At 45.5% G+C, this 20843-nt stretch overlaps 1 protein-coding gene across 3 annotated transcripts in view; it reads left to right on the forward strand.

The window, feature by feature from the left end:
* Positions 1-20843, forward strand: part of Snx29 (sorting nexin 29) — a 488775-nt gene that overhangs the window by 183365 nt on the left and 284567 nt on the right. The window lies entirely within an intron of this gene.

Here is a 20843-nt window from a genome sequence, read left to right on the forward strand (position 1 = left end):
TTGCCTTTCTGTTCTGCCTTCTCTTTGGTTGTAAACTCAACCACATGATCTCCTCGTCACTGCCTGTCTATACAGACCTCCAGGTCTCTATGGTTGGTATTGAGATTAAGGGCGTGTCTCCATGCTGGTGGTGTCCTTGAACACACAGAGATCTGCCTGTCATGTGATCGGGATTAAGGGCGCATGCTACCACTGCCAGACTTCTGCTAAATGGCTTGTTATTAGCTTTGACCCCCAGGCACTTTTAATTATTAACATACAAATAAAATCACATTTCAGCACAAATAAAACATCACCATATTTCCTCCCCAGGTTGCTTTAGGTTTTGGTGTTTATCACAGCAAACAAACGAAACCAAGACAATACCCTAAATCATTAATATGTGTGGTTAAAATGGGCAACGCTACTGTCTACATAAAGCAGTGTCTCTGCTTTAAAGGAAATGATGTAGTTTATTGTGAATGGCCAGCATTGGTGCTGGGAATATGAGAACTGGCCACCTTGAACAGCACACTCCACTGTGGAAGATCACATGAACTGGTGTAGTCACAGGATGAAAGAAAACCAGAAGTCAGTATGTTTGCCCAGTCTGTCAGTGGTGACATCAGGCACGCAGGCTACCACAGGGTGGAGGTTGGAGATCTTCCAGGTTTGGCAATATGTCCTGAGAGTTTCATCTAGTTATGAAGATGTTAGGGGAGATATAGCAGTTGATGATAAATGGCTACTAAAGAGAGTAAGGAGCCCAGGATAGCTTTGCATCCTGGTCTGTAATATTCCAACGCCTCCAGGTGAGATAGTCTAAGATGATGTCATGTGATCAGTGCTAACTGCCTAGATCCCACCTGGCAGATAGGAAGAGCTCACAGAATTGCCATCAAAGTCATTGGTGTAGTTCAGGAACCATCTGGTTTCTGTAACCCTTAGAGAAAGGACGGGCCGTGCTTATGCATGCTCATTTTAAAGAGTACTGACATTGATATCAAAAGACATAAAGAGACTTACTCAACCACCTTGTGGGCTGTTTGATGACTGTGGAGGTAGCGTTTGGACAGACAGGAACACTTTGGGTGTTTGTACACAATGTGTAATGAATGAAAAGACCTGGAGATGGAACATGTGTCTCTTGGCTCATTGGACAGCTGCTCAGTGCTCCGTTCCTCATTGGACAGCTGGTCAGCACTCAGAGCGCTCCTCTTCAATAAGCTCATGTTAAGGAGAGTTTGTGTCTGTCAGTTTTTTCCTTTGGAGGAAGGAAATGATTCTATAAATAAAAAAAATATTATTAGTATTTTTAAAAACCCAATTCTCTTGGCCCTGAGGTAAGAAGGTCCAGTACATAGCTTAGTATGCTTTCTCTCTCTCTCTCTCTCTCTCTCTCTCTCTCTCTCTCTCTCTCTCTCTCTCTCTCTCTCTCTCTCTCTCTCTCTCTCTTTTTCCGTATGTAAAAGCAAAGAGCCTTTTTATTTCAAGCTCCAGAGCTTGGTCCCTCTGTCTGACACAGCAGTGAGAGCAGAGAGCCCTTAGTATGCTCTCTTTTGAGAGGTCTGACAAGAAATTTTAATTATTTTTCACTTAATGCTTAGGTAACTTCTGAAAGGAGATTGGTTTGGGAATAATTATTTGGGAGTCCTTCTGTTTATGGGGTTGGTATTCCAGGATCATCTGCACCATCTCTGTTCTGTTACTAGGTTGCTGTTTCCTCTCTTGTAACGTTACAGCAGCCATTGGCCTCTGCTAGAAGTTGGTCTCTTTGTTATTAATCATGTCTCTATAATCATATGTTAAAGCCTCACCTCCCAGTGTGAGATAAACAAAGTTAACTAATGTCATAAAGGCATGGCGGCTCTTAGCCAGTTGAACTGCCCTTATAGTACAGGAAGAGATAGATGTGGGGGCTCACACTCAGAGGGAGTCCCATGGAGACACAGTGAGAAGATGAAAGTCTACAAGTCAAAGAAAGAGAGGCCCTAGGAAAAATACACCAGACACGCGAGTCTTGGACTTCCAGCTCCTAGATCTGTGAGAAATAAAAACCTGTTGTTTCAGCCAATCTCTTGTGTTTTGTTACAGCAGTTTAAGCAGACTGCTGATACCTCATAGATTTTCAATAAGTTTGGGTCCAAAGCTCTATTCTTTATTAGCTTGAGTCTTGGGATAAGCCATCATCTTCTCATGCTCTGGTATCCTTTTCTGTAGCATGGGGTTTGTGTGTGGCTGTGGTCACTGGGATGCAGTGGAGCTGGGCTGGGTGACTGGTGCTTTTGTAAGTGACACCAATAATAGGGTCGTAAGGCTCTGTTTAATTCCAGACGTGACTGTCCTGTGCTCTTTCTCTCCTAGTGTGAGTATGTGTTGGGCATCATCTCACATAAAGCTGTATGTCTTCAGAAGCAGTCCTCACTGGCTTGCACTCTCCCCCCTAGTGGCTTGTCTGATCTCGGTGCCTGGTATGTAGTAGTGCCCAATCATTTTCATTTTAAAAGTAGCTTTATTGAGATGAGAGTTACAGATGTTACAAACCAGCCACCTTACATGCAGGTCAATGTTTTAAAATACATTTATGTTGCTAATAATTTATATATTGTTTCTCATTTCTTCTTCCCTCTAACCATTCTTCTTTCCTGGAATGGAATTCATAGTCTTGGTCATGCTAGTGAATGCTGTACCTTACTGGGCCACAACTCTAGTTCCCTTTTCAGTCATTTTTTAAATGAATAACTACATTATTTAGCAGTGCTTTATAACATCTGTCCACTCAGTCACTCTGTGATGAGTGCCTGTCATTGTTGGTTCAGCATTGGGATGAGCAGTGGCACACACGGCATGTCAGCCCTCACAGCACTGTGTGGCCACGCTTGGCCTTCTTTTTCTCATTTGGCTGTTTTCTAGCTACTGAGCAGAGCCTGCTAGTGATTATCCACAGTCTTCTTTGTCTCAGACTTCACCTCCCACCACCATGGCAGCTGCTGCCTGCGTTCGTTCTTTTTCTTGTTGCCATGCCAGAGCGCCCGGCAGAAGCAGGTAGGCGTGCACAGGCAGTGCTGTTCATGGCTGTCACTGGTCTGTGTGGACACCCATGTTTTCAGAAGTTTGTAAAGTTCCGTTTAACGAGTGGTGCCTTCTTCTCCTTGTAGAGTGGCACTTGTAAATTGTGGCTGGAATGTGTTCAGCAGAATGGCACTAACTTTTTGAGTTCTTGCTGTCATAGCAACTTGAGTATTGTTGTTCTGAGAATGCCTGTGTATGTGGTTTAAAGCAAATAAGCTGGTATGTTATGTCCTGATGATATCATCTTGGGAGTCTGTGATGGTATTGTGTTCCCCCAAAATATTGTGCACCCTAATAAATTTATCTGGGGTCAGAGAACAGACAGCCACTAGACATAGAGGCTAGAAAATGGTGGCACTCACGCCTTTAATCCTAGCACTCCAAAGGCAGAAATCCATCTATTCAAGGATACAGCCAAGCATGGTGACCTACGCCTTTAATTCCAGAAAGCTAGCCTTTAATCCCAGGGAGTGATGGTAGAAAGGAAAGACATATAAGATATGAAGACCAGAAACTAGAAGCATTTGGCTGGTTAAGCTTTTAGGCTTCTAGCAGCACAGTTCAGCTGAGATTCATTCTGGATGAGGACTCAGAGGCCTCCAGTCTGAGGAAACAGGATCAGCTGAGATATTGGCGAGGTGAGGTGGCTGTGGCTTGTTCTGCTTCTCTGATCTTCCAGCATTCACCCCAATAACTGGCCTCAGGTTTGATTTTATTAATAAGAACTTCGAAGATTCCTGCTACAGGAGTCCTTGTATGAGGGGGAAAGAATATGCAAATATAATGTAAAAGACTGGGCTGGAGACGTGGGTCAGTGGGTGAAGGCACTTGCCACAATGTAAGTGGTTAAACAACCTTATCATACTGAATTTAGACTTTCAAGATGAAATCATAGGATATTTTATCTTAAATATGTGTTTATATACACAGATATATATGCATAAACTATGTATATGTATATATATTCCTATGCAAAGATATCTATAAAGTCTCAGAAAACAGTATCAAACCTGCTATACCAATATGCTAATGATTGCTTAGACGGATATCATCTCTTTTATATGCCTTCCCTATCCTCCTCTCTCTAGGTGCCATTACCTGAGCACATTGCCAGTGTGTGCATGCTTTACGATCAGCCATGGTGCACACAGTTCGGCAGGTGTATGCTCTGTGGTTGCATTGCTTGTTGCCGTGTGTGTGTGTGTGTGTGTGTGTGTGTGTGTGTGTGTGTGTGTGGCTTTTTGATCCCCTCAAGCTTGTTCTGTAGTTGTGTCTGCAGTGGAGGCCAGCAGTGACCTCCCTAGAATTCGTACATGTTGGTGCTGGTTTCTGTTCTCTTCATTTCAAGTCAGGTTTGCTAAATCCCAATCTTTGGATCCCGTTTTCTTGTGTCTTGAAAGTGTGCCACTGCATTCATTTGAAGTGTTGCTGTCACAGGAGGCTAATCTTATTCTCCTTCCTTAGAGAGCACTTGACCCCGGAATTGTCTTCTCCCTGAGTCCAGGTAATTTCTTCAGAATAGGTCTTGTCGCTGTCACTCATAGTCACACTCGTAGGTGTAGCCTGTGCTCTGTGACAGGCAGTTTCAAGTGTCTGTTCTGACAAAGGCAGCATGAAGTGTTGGTGGCTGTTCCTGTGGTCATTCTTTCCTGGCTTCTGGCTCTGTATGTTGAATCTTATTATTTGTCTGTCTTTATATACTTACCACTTTGTCTCAGATTTTTGTTTTAATCACTTTGTTTCCTCTTAATTTTCACCTTTATGTTTTCATTTCCAAGGTGTTTTCTTAGGTTTCCTATGTCCAGTCCTTAGTGTTGAGTTTTTCTGGTTGTGGTTTGCACTGTTCTTCTGTGGCTTGAATCATCTGTACCTTGTCTTTGGCTTGTCTCAAAATAGAAGCTTGCAGTTACATGGGTATTTTTGGTATGTTTTTATTACCTGTAGATGACCCCCCCCCTCTTCTTCCTCCTTCCTTTTCTCTTCCTTCTCTACCTCTTCTCATTTTAAATCAGTCTTGCTATATAGCCCAGGGTAGCCTGGGACTAACAATTGTAGTCCAGCCTGGCCTTGCGCCTGCTTTTTTCCTGCAGCGGCCCTGAGTGATGCTGTTATAGGTGTGGGGGCCAGAGCTCCCTCCTTTGATCATTTCCAGGAACCCGACTACTTGGTTCTTGGAACCACTGGGTTTTGCCCTCCTCCCTCCCTCAATCCTTTCTCCCCTCCATCCCTAGCACCTCTCTCCACTGTTCAGCCGCAGCTCCATTTCAGTAGTCCTTTCCTCACTATGGGGCTCCATCGCCATGGAAGAGAGTCAGAGGGAACTGTGGTGAGTGGAGGTTACCACCAGCTTGCACTCCACTGTTATTTGGAAAGGAAGAACCTCTGGTTCAACTGCAACCCTTAGCTGCACTGGGCAGCTGATTTGGGGACCCCTCTTCAGGGTTTTTCAGTGGTTACCTATTTGAATCCATCTGCACAGGTGCTGCCCAGGCCTGTGGCTATTAGTTTGCCTTGGCCTAATTAAACTTTGAGGTGTGCCTCTGATTCCATTGTAAACGCCATCCATGGGCTTTGGTTTTACGCCTTTTTTTTTTTCTAATATAGGAATTTAAAGAGATTGAAAAATGCTGCTGTCACTGCTGTCTTCTCAGAATCCCTTTCTAAATAGGCATTTTCAATAATACTACTAAATCCTTCCTTAATAATAATCCCACTGGACAAAGCACACTGCCAGGAAGCTGCCAGCGAGGGGAAATGGAAGGCAGACAGGCAGCTTGTAATGGGCCAGTTGATTACCAAGGATTAGAGCTTGTGGTGTTTAGAGGTGACTGCCGTGGAGCGCCCCAGAGCTGCTGCCCATCCAGGGCCTGTAGGTGGCTGCTGAGGCCGAGAGCGGCTTCTTAATATCTGGAGCAGGAGTCAAGTGCAGGAGCCACCACCCACTCCAGCCTGGGCAGCTTCTGCCGGTCACCCTCAGTGGGACAGACAGATTCCATCATGAGTCTTGCATATGGGTTAATTTCCTCATAAAACATGTTAAAAATGCCCACAACTTTTTGTCTTGGAGACTTCGAGCTTGTCTTCAGGTTTACCAGCTCTGTGGTGTGAATTTCCCTATAAGCTCATATTGGGAATGCTTTTTCTGCAGCAGGAGGTAGGTGATCGGGAGTCTTGGGGCACTTAGGAGGTAGGCCTGGCTGCCATCAGTGGTCACCTGGGTGGTCATTTGAAGGTTATACCCACCACTTGCTCTTAACTTCCTGGCCTACCTTGATGTGAACAGCATCCACCAATGCTCCTGCCACAGTGAACCTGACCAGTCATCACCTACCATGACAGACTGAAATTCCCTCCAACTGTGAACCAAACTCGTGAGCCAAAACTAATTGTTCCTCCATGAGTTGTTTCTGTCAGGTGGTGTTGTCGCAATGACGCGAAGGGCACCGGTGCCTGGATGTTTACATTTTATACATTGGGCCTATTTTCCAGTCTTTTTTCCAACTGAATAAACAGACATGTGTAGTTGCACACATACCACTGTTTGAATGTCTGAAAGTTTTTCCTGACACTGTCCTAAATTGCTTTCTGTGGCTGTGATAAACACTATGACCAAAAGCCACTTAAGGAGGAGAGGGTTTATTTCATCTTACAGCTTAGTTCATCATGAAGGGAAGTTGGGGAACTCAGGGCAGGAACCTGGAGGCCAGAATTGAAGCCGAAGCCATGGAGGGATGCTACTTCATGCTCAACCTCCATGACTTACTTAACCTGTTCTTTTATGGAACTCAGAACTACCTGCCTAGGGGTGGTACTGCCCACAGTGATCTGGTCACTCTCACATCAATCATGAATTGAGAAAATACCCCCACTGACTTTCTTACAGGCCCATCCATTGGAGGCATTTTCTCATCAAAGTTTCTTCTTCCCAGATGACCCTGGCTTGTGTTAACAAGTTGACCCAAAAACTAACCACACCACATTACCATTCTTGCCCCCTAAATCTGCCAGCATTTATCTCCTAAAATGAGGGCATTCTTCTTCATTACTACATTATTGCATGCTCGAGATAATATGCCATAGTTCATAGTCACAATTCCCTAATTGTTCCTAGTATGTCTTTTATAGTGATTTCCATTTTCATTCAGGAGCTTGACAAGGTTTATGCACCACCCTTTGTTGGGCTGACTTCTTCAGACTTTGTGCCTGAGTTCCTTTGGTGCACTGTGCTTTGCGTTGGGAATACAGGGTTGGGCAAGCCCACATTCTTGCTTTTAAGGAGGTCATGGCCAGAGACAGCAATGTCATGAATGAAGGCATTAAGGAGTCAGACTCCATAGGACCCTCTGCAGGCAGCCTTGGTCCAGAGTTTCACTTTACTCTTCTAGCAGATGCTAGCCTGTCTCCTGGCCTGCAAACCCAATGTGCCTGGCTGCCTTCCTGGCGTCCTGTCCATCCGAGTCGCATTTGAAGCCTATGGTGCAATCCAGGAGCACACACCTCTGTGTAGGAGTATATAGCTTAATTTTCTAATAATTTGTCCTCAAGTGTTGGGGTGAAAGGGGACACAGTGGAAAGGGGCTCCAATTGTGTGCTGACTAATATTAGTGACAAACTGCTGAAGGAGTCTGGTTTTCTTTTCTGTGTCACTTCTTGCAGTCATTAGATGTCAAGAGGAAAAGAATTGTTTCCTCAGCAATGTGGCTTACTTGGTTAGATCCTTGGGACTGACTTTGCAGCAGTGCAGTGAGTGGCCATGTTGTGGTGGTTTATCCCCAAGCCATCACAGGATTCTGTTAGCATGGATTCAAGGTTCTGTGGTAACCTAGTTTTAGACGAAGCCCTTGTTTTGCTCCTAAAATTCCAAGCCCAAGGCTGTTTGTGGAGCTTGTTGTACTCTAGAGTTTCTGTACAGTGGGGGTCCCAGACTGGAATGCCCATAGACCAGGGCTAACAGAAGTGAGAGATGAAGGAGGGTGTCTTTGGATGAACCAGGGGAAGCACTTTTCTTGTCTAAAGGGGCAGCAGCTACTCTGCACTGGCCCAGGATCATTGCAAGGCTTCTGAGGCAATTCTTGCACCTAATAGGGAACTCCTTGCTACCTTTGAGGCTTCCATAAGCCTGGGAACCTTCAGTCCACAATTCCAGCTGTAATAATCTGCTCTCTTCAGTAGCACTTCTCTGTCTCTGCTTTGTGGCTCCCATTGTTGCATCTTGTTATTATTACTATTTTTAAATCCTTCCTCCATTCACAGTCCAGTCTGCTGCCTGTGGTCTCAAGAGGCTGAGATTTGATGAGACTATTGTGATTTGTTCCAAATTCAAATTGAGTTTCAGCTTGTTATTCAGATACTGTGTCTCAGCCTGCCCACACTGCATGAGGACCAACACCAACCACAGCCTGCATCCCCAGCCTGCCCACCCTTTCCCCCTTTCTCAAGTGCAGATTGAAAGAGAAGAGTGATCTGACCTCCCAGTTGCCACCTAGTGGCTTCCAGGTTCTGTCAGAATGGTTGGCCTGTATTGTCATAGAAGGAGCTGTAGCTTAGCGCCTGGGTTGTATTCCCTGATGCCACCTAAGGTTTGTTACGCTGCGCTTATATTTGCCAAGCAAACATCTTTTTAGTATGTTATGAGACACTGCATTCATCTCTAGGTTCTTCTGTCTAAGCCATCATTGTAGATCCCCTTTTGAGGAGCAGGATGAGTAGTGGGGGAGTGGTGATGTTTCTTTCCCGGAGGGATTTGTCCTGTCAGCACTTCGGTGTGCATGTGTGTGGAAGCTGGAGGCTCATATCAGGTGTCTTCCTTGGTTGTTCTCCAGCCTATTTTTTGAAGCAGAGTCTTTCATTGAGCCAGGGACTCACTGATTTGGGTAGACTGGCTGGACAGCAAACTCCTGGGGTCGTCCTGTCTCTGCCTTCCCATCACTGGGTTTACAGGTGCCTGCCACTTACATCCAGCTTTTTCTGTTTTCTGGGGACTGAAGCAGGTCCTTTTTTTTGTGTGCAAGCACCTTACAAATGGAACCATCTGCTGAGTCAAGGAATAGACTTATAAAATAATCATAAAGATAGTAAAATAACTCCCATATTTCTTTAGTTGGGTCACTGGTTGTTAATAGTGTTTTGTAATAATTGGGACACATTTATCTGCCTACTTATCTGTGTGTCTTATTTACACACATAAACTTTTATTTTTTTATTTTACAACACCATTCAGTTCAACATAATAGCCACAGATTCCCCTGTTCTCCCCCTCTCGCCCCCCCTCCCCCCAGCCTACCCCCCATTCCCACCTCCTCCAGATCAAGGTCTCCCCCGAGGACCGGGGTCGACCTGGTAGACTCAGTCCAGGCAGGTCCATTCCCCCTCTCCCAGGCCGAGCCAAGCATCCCTGCATAAGTCCCAGGATTCAAACAGCCAACTCATGCAACGAGCCCAGGACCCGGCTGTAGCTGGAGTTTTCCTGCCTTGCCCACAGTCAGGACAAATCTTTGTCACCCGCCAGTCCCTCAGCCGCTCAGACTCAACCAAGTAAACACAGAGACTTATATTGCTTACAAACTGTATGGCCGTGGCAGGCTTCTTGCTAACTGTTCTTATAGCTTAAATTAGTCCATTTCCATAAATCTATACCTTGCCACGTGGCTGGTGGCTTACCGGCATCTTCACATGCTGCTGGTCATGGCGGCGGCTGCAGTGTCTCTCTGCCTCAGCCTTCTGCTTCCCACAATTCTCCTCTCTCCTTGTCCCACCTCCTTCCTGCCTGGCCACTGGCCAATCAGTGTTTTATTTATTGACCAATCAGAGCAATTTAACATATAGACCGTCCCACAGTACTTCCCCTTTCTTTTTTTTAAAAGGAAGGTTTTAACTTTTACACATCTCCAAAGCCAGTTTGGTATATTTGGGAATTTGGGCGTAGCTTCTCTTAACTACTTCCTGCTGGAGGGGGGCGCTGTATCTTATGGAGACACAAAAAAAATTTTAGGATCATGGAATAGTCCGTGAGGCTGTATCGTCTGAGCCAGTTGCCTTGAAACAATTCTGGATGTTGAATCATGTGGGCCATGGTGTCATTGGAGACCTTCCAGGTGGTCTTGGCTGGTCAAACCTGATGTATCTTAATCTGGAACAAATCCATAGCCTCTGGCTTTCTGTGGAAACAAAAGCAGAGCCTCTTTTCCAAAGCAACATATCCTTATAGCCGAAATTTGAAGTCAAGGTACCTTTAAAATACACATTTTGGCATAACTCAACAGCTTTTGCAATCAAATGTTTTTCTTCAGTTACGAATATCAAAGAGAACATAATCCAGATTCTCTGTGTGGTAGCCATCTTTATGTGGCTTATTTTTTATATGAGCTTGAGCCTATTGCTTTTAATTGAGGCCTATTGCAGCCTTTTAAGCCTGAACCGGCACTGTGGCTGCTGACTCTGCCCACTTCAGCTTCCCAACATGGCGGTGGTACGTTTTCCGCCAGCTCTGGAAGCCATCAATTTTCAGAAATAGTGGGTCTATGCTTCTTATCAAAGCAGCGTGTAGCCCAGAAACCTCTTTTTGTTTTGTACTAGCAAAAGCTAAATCCACCATGCAGCTTAATGTGCCACTTGCAGAGGCCTCATTCCCGCCATACTGCAGATCAAGCGCACAAGCCAGGAACCCGCCAGTAATTCAAACCGGCAGCTGCTGCTCATTTGAGAGAGACAATTAGGAAGCTGTTTTTAGCTCCGTTTTAGAATCTTTTCTCAGGTTTTAGGTAGAAACTTTTGCCAACACGTTGGGCACCATTTGTAGCTGGAGTTTTTCTGCCTTGCCCACACTCAGGACAAATCTTTGTCACCCGCCAGTCCCTCAGCCGCTCAGACCCAACCAAGTAAACACAGAGACTTATATTGCTTACAAACTGTATGGCCGTGGCAGGCTTCTTGCTAACTGTTCTTATAGCTTAAATTAGTCCATTTCCATAAATCTATACCTTGCCACGTGGCTGGTGGCTTACCGGCATCTTCACATGCTGCTGGTCATGGCGGCGGCTGCAGTGTTTCTCTGCCTCAGCCTTCTGCTTCCCACAATTCTCCTCTCTCCTTGTCCCACCTCCTTCCTGCCTGGCCACTGGCCAATCAGTGTTTTATTTATTGACCAATCAGAGCAATTTAACATATAGACCGTCCCACAGCACCCGGCACCAATGCACAGCTGCCTCCCAAACAAATCAAGCCAAATGACTGTCTCACGCATTCAGGGGGCCTGATCCAGTTGGGGGCCCCTCAGCCTTTGGTTCATAGATCCTGTGCTTCCATTCATTTGGTTATTTGTCCCGGTGCTTTATCCAACCTTGGCTTCAACAATTCTCGCTCATATAAACCCTCTTCTTTCTCACTAATTAGACTCCCAGTGCTCCACCAGGGGCCCAGCCGTGGATGTCTGCATCCAGATTCCTTAGTCCTTGGATGGGGTTTATGGCACAACTATCAGGGTGTCTGGCCATCCCATCACCAGAGTAGGTCAGTTCCTGCCGTCTCGCGACCATTGCCAGCAGTCTTTTGCAGGGGTATCTTTGTGGATCTCCGTGGGCCTCCCTAGCTCTCTGCTTCCTCCCCTTCTCACCTTCTCATGTGGTCTTCATTTACCATACACACATAAACTTTTGTTAATGCATGTAGTTAAAAGAAAGTATCATGATGTTTTGTCCTTGAACACTCTTTAGACGTGATGCTTTCTTTCATGACTGAAGTGTGACAGGAAATGAGCCTCAGTGCAGTATTGTTACGAATGCAGTATGGCTATAACATGCAGGAAGTGAGCACTGGTATGGTATTATTATGGCTATGGATATAACAGACAGGAAGTGAGCACTGGCTCAGTATTACTCTGAATGCAAGTGATATGCCGAGGCTTATTTACATAGATAGCTGTGGGATACAGAAGTAAGACCAGTATTTGCATGGTTTGCCTGATGTGAGAAGTCAGCTGCCAGGTTGACTAAGTGACTTCTGGGGATTAGGAGTGAGTGAGATGAAGTGTGGTCCCAGGTCTTGAGTTGGGAAAGCCTGTGGTTTTCCTGTTGTACTTAGGATATTCTGAGGTGTGTCATCTGCCATTAATTACCTTTGTGAATTACTGGAGCTATTCGGATCTGAAATGTAGGACCCAGCATGAGTAGAATTTACCAGATGGCTAATGCAGTGAGATGGGGTTTATAGAAGGAATAGGAAGACTTGAGAAAAGGAGAGGGCATTGAAAACCAAACAAGCTTTCTTAAGTGTCCCCAAACTGGATGTTCCACATCTCAAGCCACATAGCAGTGGGGGAAGTTTGACTCCCCTGGCAGCCCTAAGTTGTCTTATTTGAGGGAACTGGAGAGAAAAGAAAATGCCCCAAGACTTCTTATGTCTGAGAAGACCCCACTGTGTTTGGGGCAGCAGTTGAGGAAGAACACTGTCCCTGCTGGGTGTCTGTCACCATCATGGTATGGCAGAGTGTGGCCAAGAAGTGTCCTGGAGGTTTATTAAAGTGCAGACTCCAGGCCCTGCTCCAGGGAATGTGATTCCCAAGAGGGACCTGGGAATAAGCTTTCTACTTCTACCCTCTGCCCCTTCATAGGCTAACAAGTGCTTCCCACGAGCAGAGCGTTCTCCTTGGGCACCGCAGTACAGCAGCGACGGTCAGAAAGGCCACACTCACGCTTGGCTGCACACTAGCCTTGCACCGTGCCAAGCCTCACCATTTGTCTGAGGTGTTTCCTGTCTTGCAGAATGACGGACACCAGAGTGACTGACCCACTGCCGTTGTATGCAATTGTCATAGCTCCTTAGCCTTCACTCTTATGACCTTGACATTTTTAAAGATGACATCCATTTACTTTGCAGAATGTCCTGGTGTTTTTATTTGTTGTCTCCTTATTGTGAGACCAAAATGAGCCATCTTAGAAATAAGACCAAAATGCTTTCACCCTAAAATTAAGGCCTAAGATTTCTCCTTTTGAGAACAGGCCAGAAGTTACTGAGACCAGTCAGTTCAGATTCCAGAAACCAGGAAGTGTAAAAGTACAGAGTCACAAGGTAGTCAGGAGGTAATGGCTGCCGGACTATGGAATGTCCTCTCCCTGGCCCCCTAGGCAACTGCTTGACCATAGAATGTCCCAACCCTAGTTTCCATAGTGACTGTGTAATCTGGGGGCAGCCAATGAAAAATGGTGGTGGGCAACTACTTCCTTAGAAGGAAAACTGAATTGTGATTTCTGGAATTCCTAGACACAAGCCAATCAGAATTGTACCCGTACTAGCACCCCTAAATGATGTAACCTTGTGACTTTTCCCTTTAAAAACTGAGCTTGCAGACAGGTGGGCGCTTCCTCCAGCCTCCACTGCGTTGGATGTATTGAACGAAGTCCCTGCCTAGGCTTGTATTGCTTTTGGATATCCAGAATTAAACCTTGCTTTTGCATTCCGGCATGCTCGTCTTTGGTGGTCTCTCTGGGGGTCACGATCTGGGCACAACACTTATGATTAGATTGAGTTTGTGCATCTTTGGTGAGACAGGTGCTCTGCGCGTCCCTGTGGGTGGTGTTGGACTTAACTCCTTCTGTCTCCGCAGATGTTAACGTTCACACTCAGCTCAAAGGCTCTGCTGAAGCCACTCTTTGCCCCTTTGCAAACAGGACTTTGTGAAGGAGATTTTGGAGCTATGAATATTCTATTATAATTAACCTTTTTATTTGTTAATTTCTGTATTGACCATTTCTGTTTTATTCACTAGCTCATAATTCATTTCTGTCACTATTTCAATGGTCAAATTGTCCCAGCTTTGCCCAGTGAGGATGCTCTTTGAGGATGGTCTCATGAGTTCATAGCAATTGCTTGAATTTTGACCTTCCCACTTTTCCTTTACATATTTGTTATTCCTTTCTTCAGTAGCGAGAGCCTGGCTCCCACTTTCTGATAAATTTGGTTATCCTTTTAATTAAATTGTTTGTGTGGTTTTTGAGACAGGTTTTCTCTGTGTAGCCATGGCTGAACTATTGGTGAAATTATTTTATTTTTTTATTTTTTTGGTTTTTCTGTGTAGCTTTGCGCCTTTCCTGGAACTCACTTGGTAGCCCAGGCTGGCCTCGAACTCACAGGGATCCGCCTGCCTCTGCCTCCCGAGTGCTGGGATTAAAGGCGTGCACTACCACTGCCCAGCTAACTATTGGTGAAATTATTAAGGCCACTCCTCGTAGTTAGAAGGGAGGTTTATTAGTGGCATAACTTACAAATGAAGGGATAGGTAGGTTGCAGGGTCTGGGGAAGGTGTGTCGCAGTGCCGGTCTTCTCTGGAGAACTCTGCTCAGTCAGCCTCCACCATCCAGGGTCCAGGAACAGAGAGAGAGTGGCGCATTTGTATCTCCGGTCTTCAGTGTCCTCTCTTGACCCCGCCTTGTAGGTGTGACAGTTACCGAAGCCTCAGTGGAGGTTGGAACTTCCAGATCAAAGCTGGAATGGCTACCCACTACACTGAACTGGAACTTACTTTGTAGACGAGGCTGGCCTCAAACTTGCAGAAATTTACCTGCTTCTGCTTCCCAAGTGCTGGGATTAAAGGTGTGTGCCACTACTACCTAGCTGCATTTGATTATTTGATCAGTTCCCATTTAAGTAGTTCACCTCTGCTGGCCTCAGAACTGAACTGTTCAGGAACGGAAGACCCTGCCCCAACCCCACCCCTCACAGGAATTGGAAGGGTTGAATTGTTGAGATCCAGACATCATAGGCCCATTCTTGGTTGTCCTTGGCTAGTTATCACCTGTACTGAGCATCTTTCCTGAGGTGCTGCTGGGAGGTTCATAGATGTTTGCCGAGGTGTTGAATCACAGACAAAATCAAGTCAACCGTAATAATGGCACAGGTGTCTGAAGGCATGTCACGGGGAGGGGCTGTGATAAGCTCAACTCTACAGCAGTGGAAGGGCTGAGTTAGAGGGTTGGCTGAGCATCTCTGGGTGCCCTGACAGCTGCTAGGCAGGAAATGTGAGGGTCCAACCTGGATGGAAAGGGCATTTATGGAGGAATAGTGTAGCGGCTTCATATGCCGCCACCCTGATCTTCTCACTGCTGTCTTAGAAGTGTTCATTGTAGTAGAAAGGTGGTGTGGAAGACGGGTCCCCTGCCAACTCTGGGTCACACTGCAAGGTTTGAATCCTGGCTCTTGGCATTTCCTACAGAAATTACTTCTCTTTGGGCACTTAAGTCTGTAATACTGACAAAGCCTTTCTCCTGCAGCAGCCCTTGCTTATTGTAGGAACTGGATTGTGATAGACAGGATTACACAAAGGTGTGACCGCAGCCGTGTTCTGTAGAGAGCTACAAACACGTGTTATACTCAGAATAACAATAGCTCCAGGGCTAGAGAGCCTTCATAAAAGGGGAGGGCAGGGGGAGACTAACAGACATGCTGGTAGTATTTGGTAGTATTTACAGTGATCTTGAGGTTTTAGGAGTTGCTTTCAGCACCATTGGACTAGGTGCCTTTTGTTCCTGCAGTTTATTCCAAAGATGGAAGGAGAAAGACCACCAACCCAAACTGTTGTGGCCAAATTAATTAAAGCAGGCTTTTTAATTCATGTACATAGGCTGCCTCTCCCTAAGGTGGGGTTCCAGAGGTCAGCATTGGAAGTGAGGAAGACAAGGCTTTTATAGCTTGGGTAGGGGTTTCCAAGTGGGAGATTTGGTGGGCAAAATAGGCTGGGTTACAGGAGTAGAATATAACAAGTTGGTCATAACAAGCTTTTGAAACAAAGGCAGGTTGCAAGATGGTCATTACAACTTTTTGAAACAAAGACATGGTGGTCATAAGGTAGTCACAACAACAGGTGGCCATAACAGCAGGTGACCATAATAATCTTTTGAAACAAAGGCATTGTTGCTGTTTCCTGGAACAGGCAGTACAGAACCATTTGTAGTTAAGGTTACAGATGGGGCGTAGCCCAATCCTTGAGAAACAGAGATGTAATTGTAAACAGGAATGAGCCTAGTTTGTCTTTCCTGTAAGATGGAGGCAGGCTGGTTCATCACTGCCTGCTTCAGGTAGTCCTCATGGCTTTGTGAAGCCAAGCCTCTCACACACCATATTCTACTTGTTGGATGTAGTTAGATGTAGTGTTTACTTAGTATCAGTGGCTAGGAGAGCTGTGGTACCCGAAGCCAAGCTTTTGTCTGGCCCAGGAGAACAGATTTTTGTAGGTGTGTCTTATTGTGGTGTTTTGATGCCTGTGAATTACCAAATGCACTTAACAGGTTGGTTGGTTTTGTTTTGAGTAATTATCCTTTGAATGGTGCGTCTGGGGTTGCTGGTTGTTTATTCTGACATCCAGCAGGCATAATGGCTTTGACTTGCACACATTAATTACTGTAGTCACTGGAAGCTGTAGGAGAGGCACTTGCTGCCACCTACTCCATGATTTACATCTTCCCTGAGCTTTCAAAGGAAACTACAGGGTGGCCAGCAGGCGGATCAGGGCTGGCAGCAGGCAGCAAGATGGTCTGGACTCCTGTAGATGAAATGCAGTGGACTTCTCTCCCCATCTGTGGCTGCTTCCCAGTCCTTCCAGTCCTGACTACCATCATTTCTTGGCTGGATGACCGAAGTGGTTGCCCTCTAGAAGGTCAGCTGGCCTCTGCTGTGCTCACATCCACTCTGTATTTCTCACACGGACTCTATGTCCCCCTCAGCCATTCCTTGGCTGCTCCCAGTTCTTGCTCTGACTCATGCCTGACTCCAGTCTCTCCAGCTTCCTGGGGCTTCCCCAGCCCTTCCCTCCGGTCGGTCGGCCAAGCCTTGGGTCTGGCAGCCTGCCTGGAGCACTGTTAGAAACGCAGGCTTCCAGACTCTGCTGCACTGCTCTGAGTCAAAGTTGCATTTCAGCAGTCTGCAGGTAGCTTACGTGCAACCAATCCTCCATCCTGATTCACCCTCCTTCAAGTCTGTCAGCTTCCAGAGAAGCCTTGTGGACTCCTCTATGAAACATTCCGCCACCCTGTATCCTCCTGGACTACCCTGTATCCCCCTTCCCATCCCCTTCTCATTTTAGAGGTGTGGTCTGGAACTCTGCTACCTATTTGCTGACCTGTAAGGCCATAGCTCCTCCGTGAAGGTCACCTCTGTGAGGATGGGGACCCATGCTGTTTTGTACCCCTACACTCACGTGTCTGAATGATGCTCAGCACTGGTGTGAAGTCCAGAGAAGTGGTTGTTGGAAGAACTGTGCAAGCTTCACCAATCCTCAGAGCTCCTTGATGTTCTTCTGTTATTTAGGGAATTAAAGTGAGGTGCAGAGAGGGCATTGCCTGTGCTCAGTTAGCTGGATGTGAGCAGGGCTTTGCCCTTCCCCTTGACAAAGGGTGGCGGGTCAGAGGAAGTTAGTCACCCTGGGCAAGATATTTGACCTCTGAAATTCTTTTATTATTATTATTATTATTATTATTATTATTTTAGGTTTTTTTAAATTTTATTTTTTATTTAATTTATTTATTTATTTTTTTTTTTGAGACAGGGTTTCTCTGTGTATCTTTGTGCCTTTTCTGGATCTTGCTCTGTAGACCAGGCTAGCCTTGAACTCACAGAGATCCGCCTGCTTCTGCCTCCCGAGTGCTGGGATTAAAGGTGTGTGCCACCACCGCCTGGCGACCTTTGAAATTCTTACCTCTGTTTCCTATATTCTGTTTCTAGACTCAACTTTAGGAGTAAAAATGCCTCATGGGACTGCCATGAGGATCAAGTGAATTAGTGTACATGAAGTTGTGTGGATCAGTTTAAATTTAGTTAATTAGGCTTAGTGCTTAATGGTAACTGCTTGCCTAGCATCTGAGGTCCTAGATTCAATCTAGGTACTGCCATTCCTGATGCCTCATAGTTTCAGAGTGTCAGAAGCCTGGGCGTGGCTTAGCTGGTACCTCTGGCCCAGGGTCTGGTGAGGTTAGCTGAGGTGTTGGGAAGAGCTCCAGTCACTTAAGGCTTGATGGTGCTACAGTGTTCCTGGCAGACTCACTCAGGAAGCTGGTGGGTGGCCTCTCCTTCTGCTGTGTGGCTTCCCACAGGCTGGCTGGGAATAAGAGCCTTCCAGAGAAAGAGACTTCCAGAGAAAGAGACTATCTTGTAAGTGATCCCAGAAGTGACACATAGCACTTCTTCCGCTAGAGGGAGTGAAGAAGTCCAGTCGACCTCTAGGAAGCAAATACTCCAGTTGTTAAAATGTCACTTGACATCCAGTGAGCATCGTGTGAGAACTAGGGAAAGCTGTTGTCCTTCATCACTGAGGGCCTGAGAGCTGGTGAGAGTAGGAGCTGAGATCTGAACCCAGGACAGCTTGCATCAATGCACTTCAGCTTCACTGACAGCCGTGTCAAGTACTAATATAGTGTAACCGTAATGTAGGTTTATGTAGTGAGTAGAATGGTACATTCTAAATGGCTTCTCTGACTGCAAGTTAAGACCTTCCTAATGGCCGACACATCCACAAACACACAAGTAAACGATGAAATGTTATAAAAAAAATTTAAATCATTCAGTTTTTTTATTTTTGTAAATTAGTTGTCCAAACTATGGGAATTATTTTCTTGGGCTAGTGATGTGAAGTTTAAAAAAAAAAAGGAAGAAGAAAGCACACCTTTTAGATGGGAGATATATATTAGTCAGCTTTCCATTCCTGTAACAAAACCCTGAGACAGTCAACTGAAGAAGAGGAAAGGGTTGTTTGGGCTCACAGTTCTGTTAGGCTCCAGTCTGTGGTCTATTGGCTGCTTTTGAATCTGTAGTGAGGAAACATTCCCTGACAGGGAGCAAAGTTGGTCACCATAGGGCCAGGAGAAAAAGAGGAAGAGGAAGGGGCTGGCAGACCCCACTGTCTCCTTCAAGGGCACTCAGCTAGTGATGAAGACCTTCTGCCAGGTCAGTGGTTCTCAACCTGTGGATCTCAACCCCTTAGGGGGTTGAATGAACCTTTTATAGGGGTCACGTATCAGATATTTACATTATAATTCATAACAGTAATAAAATTACAGCTATGAAGTAGTAATGGAAATAATGTTATGGTTGGGGGTTGCCACAGCATGAGGAACAGTATGAAAGGGTTGCAGCCTTAGGAAGGTTGAGCACCACTGTCCTAGATGTTAATTTCCACTCTCTCTCAATAGAGCCAGACCCGGGGAGGACATCAGTGACCTCATCTATTGCAGAGGACAAGAACTCCTTCGAGTGCCACTATCCTTGAGTTCCAAGCACCTACCTGGCTTCTTTTACTGGCACAGTCCATTTGTTTGCTGTGGTCACTGAAGTCTCTGTTCCCTCTTCAGAGACATACTATGAGCTGGGCGTGTGGTTCCAGTACTCAGGTTGCTAAGGCTCAGGGCTCATCTCATGTTCAAGGCCAGTTATAATAATGCAGATGGCCTAATCATACACTGTGTTCATCGTGTGTCTGGTTGTGATGGCATCCTCCCTGTGGCTATGTAAGGTGTACCTACCTGGGAAAATTGGGCCAGGGCTGTGCAGGACCTCTTGCTATCTTCTAACTTTCTGCAAATCTTTAACTATTTCAAAATAAAAATTTAAAACAATAACTGGGTTGGTTGTTCCTAGGAGTCAGTAGCCAGTGCCCCCTGGCCAGCACACTAGGCCTTATCCTTTCCAAGAAAGTATGAGTACATTCTTGCTTGAGATTTTCCACATCCGAGAGATGTGAAAGTGTTAATTTCCTACCAGGGCAAAGCCAGCTGGGAAAAGCTGGCAGCTGCCAAAGATGTCCATCCAGTGAGCTGGTATGTTCCCCATGGCAATTCCTAAGCATCTGGAGCTTCCTGCATTTGACCCTGAAGCATGATCCTAATTAGTCTTATCAATAAAAACCAGGAGTCAGATATCGGGATAATAACCTGAAGATCAGAGAAGCAAAGGAGCAACCACCAGTGACTTCTTACTGGATCATCTCTGGATCCTCTGACAGAATAGGGGTGAGATCCTGTCTCCACCTTCCTTATATTCCTGTCTCCACCTCCCAGTTGTGCTGGGATGAAAGGCGGGAGCCTCCCAAGTGCTGGGATGAAAGATGTGAGCCACCATTGCCAGGCCACTATGGTTAACCAGTGGCTAGCTCTGCTCTCTGATCTCCAGGCAAGCTTTGTCAGAACACAAACAACATATCACACAACATTTCTTCCTTCTTGTCTAAATACAGTAAGTACAATAACTATAGGCAAGAATTATATTAATAATGTCTAGTCCATTTGCATTTGACAAATTCAGAGAAAATACTCCATTATCCTCTCTTGGTGAGTCCAAAGTGTGGTACTTAATTCACTTTCTATTCTAACTTGCATTACCACATTTCTATATCCCCCTTTACTTTTCATAATGAGATCCCTGAATCTAATCTCCTTTGTTCAGCTTTTTTCTTGACCATTACCAACTTGTACCTAACCCCCCTTACATGATAATAAATATCTATGACCCATCTTTTGGGAATGTGACTGGATCATCTCAGCCAGCAGCCTTAAAGCTGTTCTGGATGTAGAATTCAGAGGAAACTGCAGCAGAGGCGTTCTGAAACATTGGATCATCTGGGCCATCCACTCCCATCAGAGATTCTTCAGGGGTCTTCCTTAGTCAAACCTCTCATTTCCTGTGGAAATAAAAGCAAACCTCTCTCCCAAAGTAACATATCTTTTGACTTAAATTTTGAAGTCAAGATATTTTTTTAAATATGTGGGTTGGTTTAATTTAGTAGCTTTTGCAATCAAATGTCTCTCAGCAGTTAT

Source organism: Peromyscus leucopus, chromosome 8b (assembly GCF_004664715.2).
Source record: "Peromyscus leucopus breed LL Stock chromosome 8b, UCI_PerLeu_2.1, whole genome shotgun sequence".
Lineage (NCBI taxonomy): Eukaryota > Metazoa > Chordata > Mammalia > Rodentia > Cricetidae > Peromyscus > Peromyscus leucopus.